The sequence below is a fragment of the Oncorhynchus mykiss genome, chromosome 8 (assembly GCF_013265735.2).
Source record: "Oncorhynchus mykiss isolate Arlee chromosome 8, USDA_OmykA_1.1, whole genome shotgun sequence".
In the NCBI taxonomy this organism is placed as follows: domain Eukaryota; kingdom Metazoa; phylum Chordata; class Actinopteri; order Salmoniformes; family Salmonidae; genus Oncorhynchus; species Oncorhynchus mykiss.
This window is the reverse complement of record NC_048572.1, coordinates 23,019,829-23,032,250: the sequence shown is the minus strand read 5'-3', so window position 1 is coordinate 23,032,250 and position 12,422 is coordinate 23,019,829. Positions and strand designations below refer to the sequence as shown.

The 12,422-nt window shown below is 46.5% G+C and overlaps 1 protein-coding gene across 4 annotated transcripts in view; it reads left to right on the top strand.

The window, feature by feature from the left end:
* hivep2a (HIVEP zinc finger 2a) overlaps positions 1–12,422 on the top strand; it is a 96,864-nt gene that overhangs the window by 34,702 nt on the left and 49,740 nt on the right. The window contains exon 1 of one of the 4 annotated variants that reach the window (XM_021611991.2): positions 7,812–8,460. The exons of the other annotated variants lie outside the window; for them this stretch is intronic. The gene's annotated coding sequence lies outside the window, so the exon portion shown is untranslated. Of the gene's footprint in view, positions 1–7,811; positions 8,461–12,422 lie in introns of those variants that run through there. 4 annotated transcript variants of the gene reach the window in all.

The window sequence follows — 12,422 nt, the reverse complement described above, 5'->3', positions numbered from 1 at the left end:
AGAGAGAGAGAGAGAGAGAGATGCTAGGAGTATAGTAATGTCCATGAGAAAAGAGAGAGAGAGAGAGAGAGATGCTAGGAGTATAGTAATGTCCATGAGAAAAGAGAGAGAGGGAGAGATGCTAGAAGTATAGTAACATCCATGAGAAAAGAGAGAGAGAGAGAGATGCTAGGAGTATAGTAATGTCCATGAGAAAAGAGAGAGAGAGAGATGCTAGGAGTATAGTAATGTCCATGAGAAAAGAGAGAGAGAGAGATGCTAGGAGTATAGTAATGTCCATGAGAAAAGAGAGAGAGAGAGATGCTAGGAGTATAGTAACGTCCAAGAGAAAAGAGAGAGAGATGCTAGGAGTATAGTAACGTCCATGAGAAAAGAGAGAGAGAGAGAGATGCTAGGAGTATAGTAATGTCCATGAGAAAAGAGAGAGAGAGAGAGATGCTAGGAGTATAGTAATGTCCATGAGAAAAGAGAGAGAGAGAGAGATGCTAGGAGTATAGTAATGTCCATGAGAAAAGAGAGAGAGAGAGATGCTAGGAGTATAGTAATGTCCATGAGAAAAGAGAGGGAGAGAGAGATGCTAGGAGTATAGTAATGTCAATGAGAAAAGAGAGAGAGAGAGAGATGCTAGGAGTATAGTAATGTCCATGAGAAAAGAGAGAGAGGGAGAGATGCTAGGAGTATAGTAATGTCCATGAGAAAAGAGAGAGAGAGAGAGAGATGCTAGGAGTATAGTAATGTCCATGAGAAAAGAGGGAGAGAGAGATGCTAGGAGTATAGTAACGTCCATGAGAAAAGAGAGGGAGAGAGAGATGCTAGGAGTATAGTAATGTCCATGAGAAAAGAGAGAGAGAGAGAGATGCTAGGAGTATAGTAATGTCCATGAGAAAAGAGAGAGAGAGAGAGATGCTAGGAGTATAGTAATGTCCATGAGAAAAGAGAGAGAGAGAGAGAGATGCTAGGAGTATAGTAATGTCCATGAGAAAAGAGGGAGAGAGAGATGCTAGGAGTATAGTAACGTCCATGAGAAAAGAGAGGGAGAGAGAGATGCTAGGAGTATAGTAATGTCAATGAGAAAAGAGAGAGAGAGAGAGATGCTAGGAGTATAGTAATGTCCATGAGAAAAGAGAGAGAGGGAGAGATGCTAGGAGTATAGTAACATCCATGAGAAAAGAGAGAGAGAGAGAGAGATGCTAGGAGTATAGTAATGTCCATGAGAAAAGAGAGAGAGAGATGCTAGGAGTATAGTAATGTCCATGAGAAAAGAGAGAGAGAGATGCTTGGAGTATAGTAATGTCCATGAGAAAAGAGAGAGAGAGATGCTAGGAGTATAGTAATGTCTATGAGAAAAAAGAGAGAGAGAGAGAGAGAGAGAGAGATGCTAGGAGTATAGTAATGTCCATGAGAAAAAAGAGAGAGAGAGATGCTAGGAGTATAGTAATGTCCATGAGAAAAAAGAGAGAGAGAGATGCTAGGAGTATAGTAATGTCCATGAGAAAAGAGAGAGAGAGATGCTAGGAGTATAGTAATGTCCATGAGAAAAGAGAGAGAGAGAGAGAGAGATGCTAGGAGTATAGTAATGTCCATGAGAAAAGAGAGAGAGAGAGAGAGAGAGAGAGAGAGATGCTAGGAGTATAGTAATGTCCATGAGAAAAGAGAGAGAGGGAGATATGCTAGGAGTATAGTAACATCCATGAGAAAAGAGAGAGAGAGAGAGATCCTAGGAGTATAGTAATGTCCATTAGAAAAGAGAGAGAGAGATGCTAGGAGTATAGTAATGTCCATGAGAAAAGAGAGAGAGAGAGATGCTAGGAGTATAGTAATGTCCATGAGAAAAGAGAGAGAGAGAGAGATGCTAGGAGTATAGTAATGTCCATGAGAAAAGAGAGAGAGAGAGAGATGCTAGGAGTATAGTAATGTCCATGAGAAAAGAGAGAGAGGGAGAGATGCTAGGAGTATAGTAACGTCCATGAGAAAAGAGAGAGAGAGAGCTGCTAGGAGTATAGTAATGTCCATGAGAAAAGAGAGAGAGAGAGAGATGCTAGGAGTATAGTCATGTCCATGATAAAAGAGAGAGAGAGAAGCTAGGGGTATAGTAATGTCCATAAGAAAAGAGAGAGAGAGAGATGCTAGGAGTATAGTAATGTCCATGAGAAAAGAGAGAGAGAGAGAGATGCTAGGAGTATAGTAACGTCCATGAGAAAAGAGAAGGAGAGAGAGAGATGCTAGGAGTATAGTAATGTCCATGAGAAAAGAGAGAGAGAGAGAGAGAGATGCTAGGAGTATAGTAATGTCCATGAGAAAAGAGAGAGAGAGAGAGAGAGAGAGAGAGAGAGAGAGATGCTAGGAGTATAGTAATGTCCATGAGAAAAGAGAGAGAGGGAGAGATGCTAGAAGTATAGTAACATCCATGAGAAAAGAGAGAGAGAGAGAGATGCTAGGAGTATAGTAATGTCCATGAGAAAAGAGAGAGAGAGAGATGCTAGGAGTATAGTAATGTCCATGAGAAAAGAGAGAGAGAGAGAGATGCTAGGAGTATAGTAATGTCCAAGAGAAAAGAGAGAGAGATGCTAGGAGTATAGTAACGTCCATGAGAAAAGAGAGAGAGAGAGAGATGCTAGGAGTATAGTAATGTCCATGAGAAAAGAGAGAGAGAGAGAGATGCTAGGAGTATAGTAATGTCCATGAGAAAAGAAAGAGAGAGAGAGATGCTAGGAGTATAGTAATGTCCATGAGAAAAGAGAGAGAGAGAGAGATGCTAGGAGTATAGTAATGTCCATGAGAAAAGAGAGAGAGGGAGAGATGCTAGGAGTATAGTAACGTCCATGAGAAAAGAGAGAGAGAGAGATGCTAGGAGTATAGTAATGTCCATGAGAAAAGAGAGAGAGAGAGAGATGCTAGGAGTATAGTAATGTCCATGAGAAAAGAGAGAGAGAGAGAGATGCTAGGAGTATAGTAATGTCCATGAGAAAAGAGAGAGAGATGCTAGGAGTATAGTAACGTCCATGAGAAAAGAGAGAGAGAGAGAGATGCTAGGAGTATAGTAATGTCCATGAGAAAAGAGAGAGAGAGAGAGATGCTAGGAGTATAGTAATGTCCATGAGAAAAGAGAGAGATGGAGAGATGCTAGGAGTATAGTAACGTCCATGAGAAAAGAGAGAGAGAGAGATGCTAGGAGTATAGTAATGTCCATTAGAAAAGAGAGAGAGAGAGAGATGCTAGGAGTATAGTAATGTCCATGAGAAAAGAGAGAGAGAGAGAGATGCTAGGAGTATAGTAATGTCCATGAGAAAAGAGAGAGAGATGCTAGGAGTATAGTAACGTCCATGAGAAAAGAGAGAGCGAGAGAGATGCTAGGAGTATAGTAATGTCCATGAGAAAAGAGAGAGAGAGAGAGATGCTAGGAGTATAGTAATGTCCATGAGAAAAGAGAGAGAGAGAGAGATGCTAGGAGTATAGTAATGTCCATGAGAAAAGAGAGAGAGAGAGAGATGCTAGGAGTATAGTAACGTCCATGAGAAAAGAGAGAGAGAGAGAGAGAGAGAGATGCTAGGATTATAGTAACGTCCATGAGAAAAGAGAGAGAGAGAGAGAGAGATGCTAGTAGTATAGTAATGTCCATGAGAAAAGAGAGAGAGAGAGAGATGCTAGGAGTATAGTACCGTCCATGGTGCAGCCCATGATATTTTTAGCCTTAGCCAATCTGACAGCATGTCCTTCACTGCTCATCCACTAACAGCCGCTCAGTGTTACTCTACTCCCCAGCCAAGCCATAGGATCTAAATGACAGAGCATGCCCAGGCTATAAAGATGAATGACAGAGCATGCCCAGGCTATAAAGATGAATGGCATGTGTGCTTTAGCTTCGTTTGGCGCTGTGGAAGGATCTGTTTTTAGAAAGCAAGAGGTAAGATTATCGTCTCAGTCATTTGCAATGAAAGATTGAGAGGAGTGTATTTTAGGGGTAAATTGAGTGATTTATTTGAGAATGTTCCTCTATAAATGTACATCCCTCTAGAACGTGCTTGCATATTTGTGGTGTACAGCATGGTGTATGAAGATTTAAAACACTTTGTGGGTTGTGTGGGGGCGTTTACTGGATATTCATGGGAGTCATTGAAATGAATTTTGAATCAAATCTGTCAATATTCAAGATGCCACTTACCACCCTCTCAGAGCCTCCTACGCAGTTCCTGTGTGCATGCCACAAATAGCTACAAATTGGCTGCCATTAAAACCTGTTAAAACCCAGATTATGTTAATCGCCTGTAAAACAGAAAGGTGTGATGCAACCCAATTAATATCATGTTTGATGGAAATTTTATCCAGCCATCTGTGATGGAGGATTTGGACTGATTTGTCTTTCGAGCAAATTAAAAAGCGGTTAAATATGTGCTGTCAAAGCAATTGACTTGATTATGAGGCCATAATGCTCTTTCCAGGGCAATTGTTTGTCAGGGAAAAATATAATTTGTTAAATTAACTCCCATCCATGATCTTTCACGAATCACGACAGTACATTTGGTTTTGATTCAAGTCTGGGAAAAAAACACATTTTCAGTGAGCCAGCCTGACCCCAGATACCTTTTGATCGTTTTGTTCTTGAGCGTGGCTCTTAGTGACTCACCTGCGCTCCCATGTGTTGTTGGTTGTAGAGGAGCTGCGGGCCATGGGACCCCAGCAGGGGTGTTCTGTTTGGGAAGCCCCCGGTGCTCATTCCCAGCATCAGCCAGCTGATCTGACTCAGGGCCAAGTCTAAAATTGTTACTGCTTGTCTGGGTGACACTGGAGAGAAAACTGACACTGGAGAGAAAAAGGGCCATGGGGGAGTGGTGGAATGGAGTGGGGGGCTCTCTGAGCTGGCCTGCCTGCCTGCTTTGCCTTACCGCTGGGGGTAACAGGTGCCACGGGCAACATGAGACCCGGTGGAGTGACAGGGACGGAGAGAAGGGCTTCGGGGCGGGAGGGGAGGGGGGGGGGGGGGGGGGGGGGTGCGACGTTCCGAGAGGTTTTGCCCAGAAAGGGTTTCACCGTCGGAATCGGGAACAGCTGTGGGGTCGGCCCCTCAGCTGGCGGTGGAAAACACGCAGGCAGGCCTGTTGCGTAACTCCTAACTGGGTCCCTGATGGCTGGCTGAGAGAGTCACTGCCTCACACTCCAATGAGCAATTGTACCTCGGCTGCATGAGAGCGGGTTTGTTTTGGAGGGGCTGCTGAGCGACTGTTTTCATGGTCGCTTGATCTCATTCTGTCAGGCTGCCTCACGCTCCCCCAAGGCCTGCTAGGAAGACCCACCCCCTGGCCAGGGACGGTCAGGGGTCGCCAGGTCAAATATGACCTTGTCATGAAAAAGCTCTGGTCCCATTAGAGAGGCTGATGCTGCCAGGAACATGTGACACACTGTGTTTCTCTCCCTGTCCCTCCCTGAATAGAAGGAAAGAAACGTGTAAAGGGATATAAAATAGCGATAAAATGTGATGTGACTCATTCGATGTCTGCTTTGACTTAAATGAGCACGTTCATTATTTTGTCGCACCATAAAACACGGTTTAAAATGTAGTGCGTGTGTGTGCATTTGGGTACGTGTGTGTGTGCTGCGTGCTTTGCGGACTCCGCTCCCTGTGTGTTCCTCTGTCTCAGCTCCAGGGGGTGCATAAGTGAAACCCTCTGCACAGCTTTCAATAGAAAAATACAGAAAGGGTTTCCTCCCCCCATTTTCTCTTGCTCCAGTTACCAAGGCAGTTTCCCCCTCTCTCAGTGTACATTAGGCACAGATATCAATATGTGTCTGATGAAAATCCTGTGTGGCTCAGCTGGGAGAGCGTGGTGCTAGCGAGGGCAGGGTTGGGGTTTCGATTCCCAACGTGGGACTAGTACTCACTACTTACTGTAAGTCGCCCTGTGTAAGAGCATCTACTAAATGACTCAAATGTAACATCCTTAAGTTCAATGTGATTCCAGGTCTCTGATGACTGGTGGGATTCATTTCTCCTGAAGACCATGGATTTTAGAGTGATGTGGTGCCGTTGATGCCACCAGCTTTTGAAGTAACTACATTTTATAGCGTACATTTAGGTTACATTTCTGTAGCTGGTTATGTAGCCTTTTTAAAGGGTCCACTCCACTCAGAGTTTTGGGACTAACCTTGTGCAGCCAGGGTCCTAGATGGCAAAGGTTGGAATCTTCCTCGCCAGTTTATAACACGGTTATAGAAACCCATAGGGCAAGGAATTGACCTGAGGTGCCTGCAAACTATCTTTAGATGTATTCATAGACATTCATAGAATTCTTCACTTGAAGAACTCTACAAGGTTGTCTAGTCTGTTTTACTAGCTAGCTAAATGGTTTACAGTATATGATAGAAAACTGTCCTGGTTTTTATACTCTGCTACGTTCAAAATATAAACATATGTTTCTCTCTGTTTATACCTAAAGATGCTATTCCACCTGTAAAAGGCAATGGGGAACTGTGTCTTTTAAGATGAAGGCAAATGGAGTGTGTTAAACACTCTACCTGTCTTTCTCTCATAACACCTGTTGTGTGCTGTAGTGTTATTCTCCTTCCGCTGTCTCCCAGTGTGAATGCACATGCTGGCGTAGAAACAGCTAGGCATGTCGTTGTGAACTGTGTCATTTCATCTTGTCCCACACATTGCATCAACTATACCTCTACTTCCTGCTCAGGAGTACTGCTCTCCTACTTAGAGCTGAACAGTGTGGACCATTGAGTTTAGTTCACAGCAGGTGTTGGTTACTTTGGAGAGCCAATAGGTGGCTATGGTGTCAGTGTCAGGTCTCCCTGCTCCGGGACAGTCCTTTGGGGGGGGGGTTAGGGTCAACTATTCCCAGTTGTCTCCTGCCCGCAGCAGTTTCTGATTTCTCATAGGGAGTTCAACAGAGGTCAAGTTATTGTTAGACCTGTAAATTGGATTCTCCAGTAAGGGCAAAGTAACAATGGTCTTATAATAGAGGTGCACGTTTGACTTGCGTGACAGCACGGGCGTTATTAGCCAGAGTATCACCAGCATGGAACTGGTGTCTACCCTTGCTCGAGTTGGTCCACTCAAAACAACTGCCATATGTGTTTGTTGTCATCCGCCCATTGTTGAGGTGAATTCCTCGCCACACTGCCTGCGTTTTGACAACGTGTGGCCCTGAATGTAGGCAATGCGGAGAATGTTATACGGGAGCTCTCAAACTAGCCACGCCACTGTCACTCATGACATACCTGAGGTTAATTCAGAAGCATAAACATGCATTAATATTCAACGCTGCAGCGAGGGTTGTGGCTGGAAGCTGTTGCTCAGCTGGGCTTCTCTTTCTCCCTTTCTCTCTTCCATCTCTCTCTGCTGCCCTGTCCCAGTGCTGTCCTGTCCCAATGCTGCCCTGTGTCCCAGTGCAGCCCTGTCCCAGTGCTGCCCTGTCCCAGTGCAGCCCTGTCCCAATGCTGCCCTGTCCCAATGCTGCCCTGTCCCAATGCTGCCCTGTCCTAGTGCTGCCCTGTCCCAGTGCTGCCCTGTCCCAATGTCACTCTTCATGGCCAGTAATGTGGCGGTAGCCACGCACTGAAGGAGCAACACAGGAGCGAATCATATCGTTGACCGGAGATCAGGGGATTGGGCCGGAGAAAACACATCTCTGAGGCCATTTTTCACTATTAGCCTGGCAAGTTATTTATAGAGCTGGGGAGGAGGAGGAGTGGGGAGGGGGAGGCGGCAGGGGAAGCGGGGCGGGAGGGGTAGAGGGAAGGAGGGAGAGTAGAGGGATACCATGTTATGGCTCGCTCTTTGACAGGACACACTCGCTTTTGGATAGGACAACCTCCGGGGGGTCAGAGGTGGTGTGTGTCCAGACTGCTGTAGTGTGGTGTCGCCCGCCAGGCCAGCCTGATAAGGTTGTGCTGCGGTGTCATAACAACACAACACTTAGAGAGAGAAGCAGCCGGCAACAGCCCTGCTCCTGCCGCTCCACGCCATAACTGCTGTCTTTCACTTGACCCCTCTATTTGTGGTCATGTCTTGCTTAGGAAAATGTCATCTTACTTTGTAAAAAAAGACTGTGGAGCCAGCAAAGAGAGGGCAGGCAGGCAGGCCAGCCGGCAGGCAGGCGAGAGAGAGAGAATGAGCATGAGCGCTGCCTGCCTTCCTGCTCTGTGGGCCAGTGTAAGGTCCTCTAAATGTAGTCTGTTGTATAATCCCTCTGGGGGCCCTATTGCTATTTCTGATCCTGGATATGCGTCACAACTGACTGGGTATTTTCTCTGGTGACTAGCTTACATCAGTAGGTCTCCGAGCAAGCATACGCTCTCACTACCAATGAGTGACTATTCTGATTGATGGGAGTTTGGCCCCGCTGTTTTGGCTTTCTATCGGTGACCCCGGAGAATGGACAGGAAAAGTTTCACCCCAGAGGATTGCTGTTGGTGACTGGAGATGTTGTGGGACTGGGGAGCTGATATACCCAGGTAAGTAGACATACCGTTTCTCCCTCTCCTTTTCTCTACCTCGTCTCTCTCTCTCTGGTGATGCTGCTGAGAAGTGATTCCCTTGTTGTCAGTGTGTTTGTAAACTGAATGGAGGATGACAGTGGCTGTTGGATATCCACCATACACAGCCTTCTTCTCTGTGTTTTGGTACACGCTGTCTGCTGTGTGTTGTCGTGGCGATACAGCCGTCACTGTGCGTGTGTATTTGTGTGTGTGACAGATGGGGCTGGTCTGGGCTGCAGGGGCTCTGTCTACCGACGGCTTGTTTGCACAGCCCTGGCAGGTATTTAAAGAGACTGAGATAAGCGAGAAACTATGACATAACCTGACCTCTTCTTCGCTCCGCAGAGCACGTCCCGCCCTCCCTCCCTACTTCATCCTCCTGTTCTCTAGCTCTCCTCCCCAGTGGTGAGGCACTTGTTGTTTAGTCCGTAAGGCAGCCTGAGGAGGGAGGAAGGGTAGCTCTAAAACACCCATTCACATCCCCCCCCCGGCTCCGCAGACAAGCGTGGCACTGCGAAGCCTCCCACATCCTCCATCCCCCAGCCGCTGCTGTCTGTTTTAATTCTCACCTGTTCTAAATCTCACCTGTTCTAAATCTCACATAACAAGTCCGTTTTCCAGCGCAACACCCCAAGCCACTGACTCGCTTGCGGGCCTGTCTGTCTGTCTCACTCTGTGTGTGTCATACTGGAATAACTTGTTATGTGAGGGAAGGTCCTGGTGATAAGGCAGGGAAACACCACACATACACACACCTCATGCCTCACTCACGCACACACACAAACACACACACACATACGCGCATGCAAACACACACACACACGCGCATGCAAACACACACACTATTTCAAAGTTGTTGTTTTCGGAAAAGCTTATCTTCTTGCCGCTCTGCATGCCTAATGACACACACCACCCCAACAACAACAACCCCAACCCCAGACTCCATCATCTGGAGCCCAGGGGTGAGATTACCACAACCTTGAAATTAGCTTCCATGGCTGGGTCCTTTTTTATCATCCCTCCCTCCCTCCCTCCCTCCCTCCCTCCCTCCCTCCCTCCCTCCCTCCCTCCCTCCCTCCTCTCCTCTCCTCTCTCTCCCTTCTCTCCTCAGTCAGCCAGAGAGATTCCTCTTATGCACTCTCTCTCTTGTCTTTTTCTCCCTCTGTCTGTCTTTCTGCGGAGAAGAGAACTGTAATGCCACTATCTGGCACCTGTGGAATGAGGACTCGTGCCTCTGCTAAGTGTGCTAAACTATTTTTCCATTCTCTAATTCTCAGACGATTTATAATGTGTGTGTCGCCGCAGCTCACAGTGCTTCAGGGGGTTGGGGGGGACATTTTTGCACGGGCATGTCTCGAGGACACCCTCTCCCTCACTGTAGGCCCCCTGTCTGGTCTCCTACTGTCTCTCAACAGTGTGGAGATACATTTTAAGAGACTCAACATCCTAATCCTAATACCAGGAAGTTATGGAAGGGATGTCTGGGCATGCTATTGCTAGTGTTTGCCCTGTGTATAGTGCTGTACGTCAGCATCCTGACAGGGCAGAGAGAGGGAGCGGGGAGTACCACTCTACCACATTGTTATTGGTGGGGTGATGGGGCGTGTTGGTCATGTGTCTGTCTATATAGTGTCTGCCTGTATAGTGTCCGTCTGTCTGTTTGTCTGTCTGTCATTGGGGGCCAATCCAATTACCCACCCAAGTTGGATCCCATTAGCCCTCAAAGTGCGTGGGGTAATATGATGCAGGGCTACATTAAACAGCCACCACTATGGTTACAGGGTTACAACGGAACCACATTGGGAACCACCTGATACTCTGTCCCTCTGCTTTATCAGTTGCACTTTATCAGTTGCCCTCTCTTGGCAGCGGGACAGGCCAGTAATTGTGTGCAGGTTTTGGTACTGTATTTGTTGTTGCTTGTTTTCTGTTTGCTATTATTTGATTACCCTCAAGCCTGTGCGTGTGCGAGCGCACATGATACAAAATAATAAGGGATTTCTCCCTGGATCCCCAACAGTGTGAAGGGGGTCTCCTAACTAACTTTGTTTTTCCGTCTATCTAACTCGGTGTTTGCTGCTTGCTTTCTCTCTACAGTGAGTGAAACAGTCAGTCCCACTCCCTCCACTCTACAATGGTCTACTGTGCAGAGAGGCCTTACTGCCATCTGCTTTATTGCTACTCGTTCGCTCCCACATCCATGACCTCCGCTGGGAATGATTTTACATTCAGTAGCCTATGTCCTCAATCTGAGTATTTTGGGGGGAAGTGTTCACCTCATGTACTTCACCCAGGTTTAGACTAGTCTGGTAGCAGATCAGTTTGTGCTTATTTCATGCTCGTCTTTTGTGTTCCGTGCCATGCAAAACGTGACACGGTGTTGGCGACAGCACATAAATCAAATCAGATCTGGTGTAGTAAAACGCTTATGTTTCTAGCTCCAACAGTGCAGTAATACCTGACACTCCAAAACAATACACACAAATCCACAAAATACAAATAAAGGAATGAAGAAATATAGAGTATATACAGTTCTGTGACCACACTAGCAGCAAACACCAAGTACGTTAGATGGATAAAATGAAGTCTCCATTTCTCTGTCGTATCCAAACCGCTATCTGGCTGGGTATACAGATCCCTCCCTCTCTCCACCTTCGGGCTTCAACCCCACCCCACTACTGTAGGAGAAGGGAACAGGGGGACATTAGGGAGAAGGGCTGTCCTTGTGCAGTGTCCTGTCTCTGTCTGCTGTAGTGTAATATCCAGGTGGATGGGTTCAGTGTGTTAACCTGAGACGCGTGATCCTCAGTGACCTTGTCCAAGGAGCGTTCGTTCAGCTGTCTGATTCAGAGGAGGAAGTAAATCAACATGTCAGCACTTTTAGCACTGCTCTCCTTTCTCTCTCTCTCTCTCTCTCTCTCTCTCTCTCTCTCTCTCTCTCTCCCTCTTTTCCTTCTCTTTCTGTCCCTCTCAAGTTCTCTCTCCCCTTTCTTCCTCTCTCTCTCTCTCTCTCTCTCGCTCCCTCTTTTCCTTCTCTTTCTGTCCCTCTCAAGTTCTCTCTCCCCTTTCTTCCTCTCTCTCTCTCTCTCTCTCTCTCTCTCTCTCTCTCCCTCTTTTCCTTCTCTTTCTGTCCCTCTCAAGTTCTCTCTCCCCTTTCTTCCCCTCTCTCTCTCTCTCTCTCTCTCTCTCTCTCTATCTCTCTCTCTCCCTCTTTTCCTTCTCTTCCTGTCCCTCTCAAGTTCTCTCTCCCCTTTCTTCCTCTCTCTCTCTCTCCCTCTTTTCCTTCTCTTTCTGTCCCTCTCAAGTTCTCTCTCCCCTTTCTTCCCCCCCCCTCTCTCTCTCTCTCTCTCTCTCTCTCTCTCTCTCTCTCTCTCTCTCTCTCTCTCTCTCTCTCTCTCTCAAAAGTATGTGTGTTCTGAACAGGACTTTGGCCACAGAGTGAGTGACTGTGCATAGTAACACAGCCTAGCCGGTCATATGCTCCAGTATTGACGTTTTCCTCTATCGACATGACCTATATCTGGTCCTCGCAGTGTAGGTAGTAACATAACCACACAGCTAGAGTTACTGAAGCCAACACGACTTCCTTTAAGGATCGCGTTCTGAAGAGCTATCTGCTCAATACATTCTTCTGAATGGATACTCCCACACATAACCGCTGTACAGCAGATGCCTGGTTGAATGGAAGCAGCAAAATCGGCCTCGCCGAATATATATCAGTCCTTGAAACACGCAGATACTGTAGGCATTATCATCATCAATGGATCCCTGGTTCTAGTAATACTATATTGAGGTGCATTGCGGCAAACTTATTTTCACTTATTTTCACAAGCACAGCGTGTAGCTACAAGGAGTGTAGCTACACGCTGTGCTTGTCTCACCCCCAAATCTCCTTCTTATGGAGAATTCTGAATTAGGAGGGTGGCACATACATGATT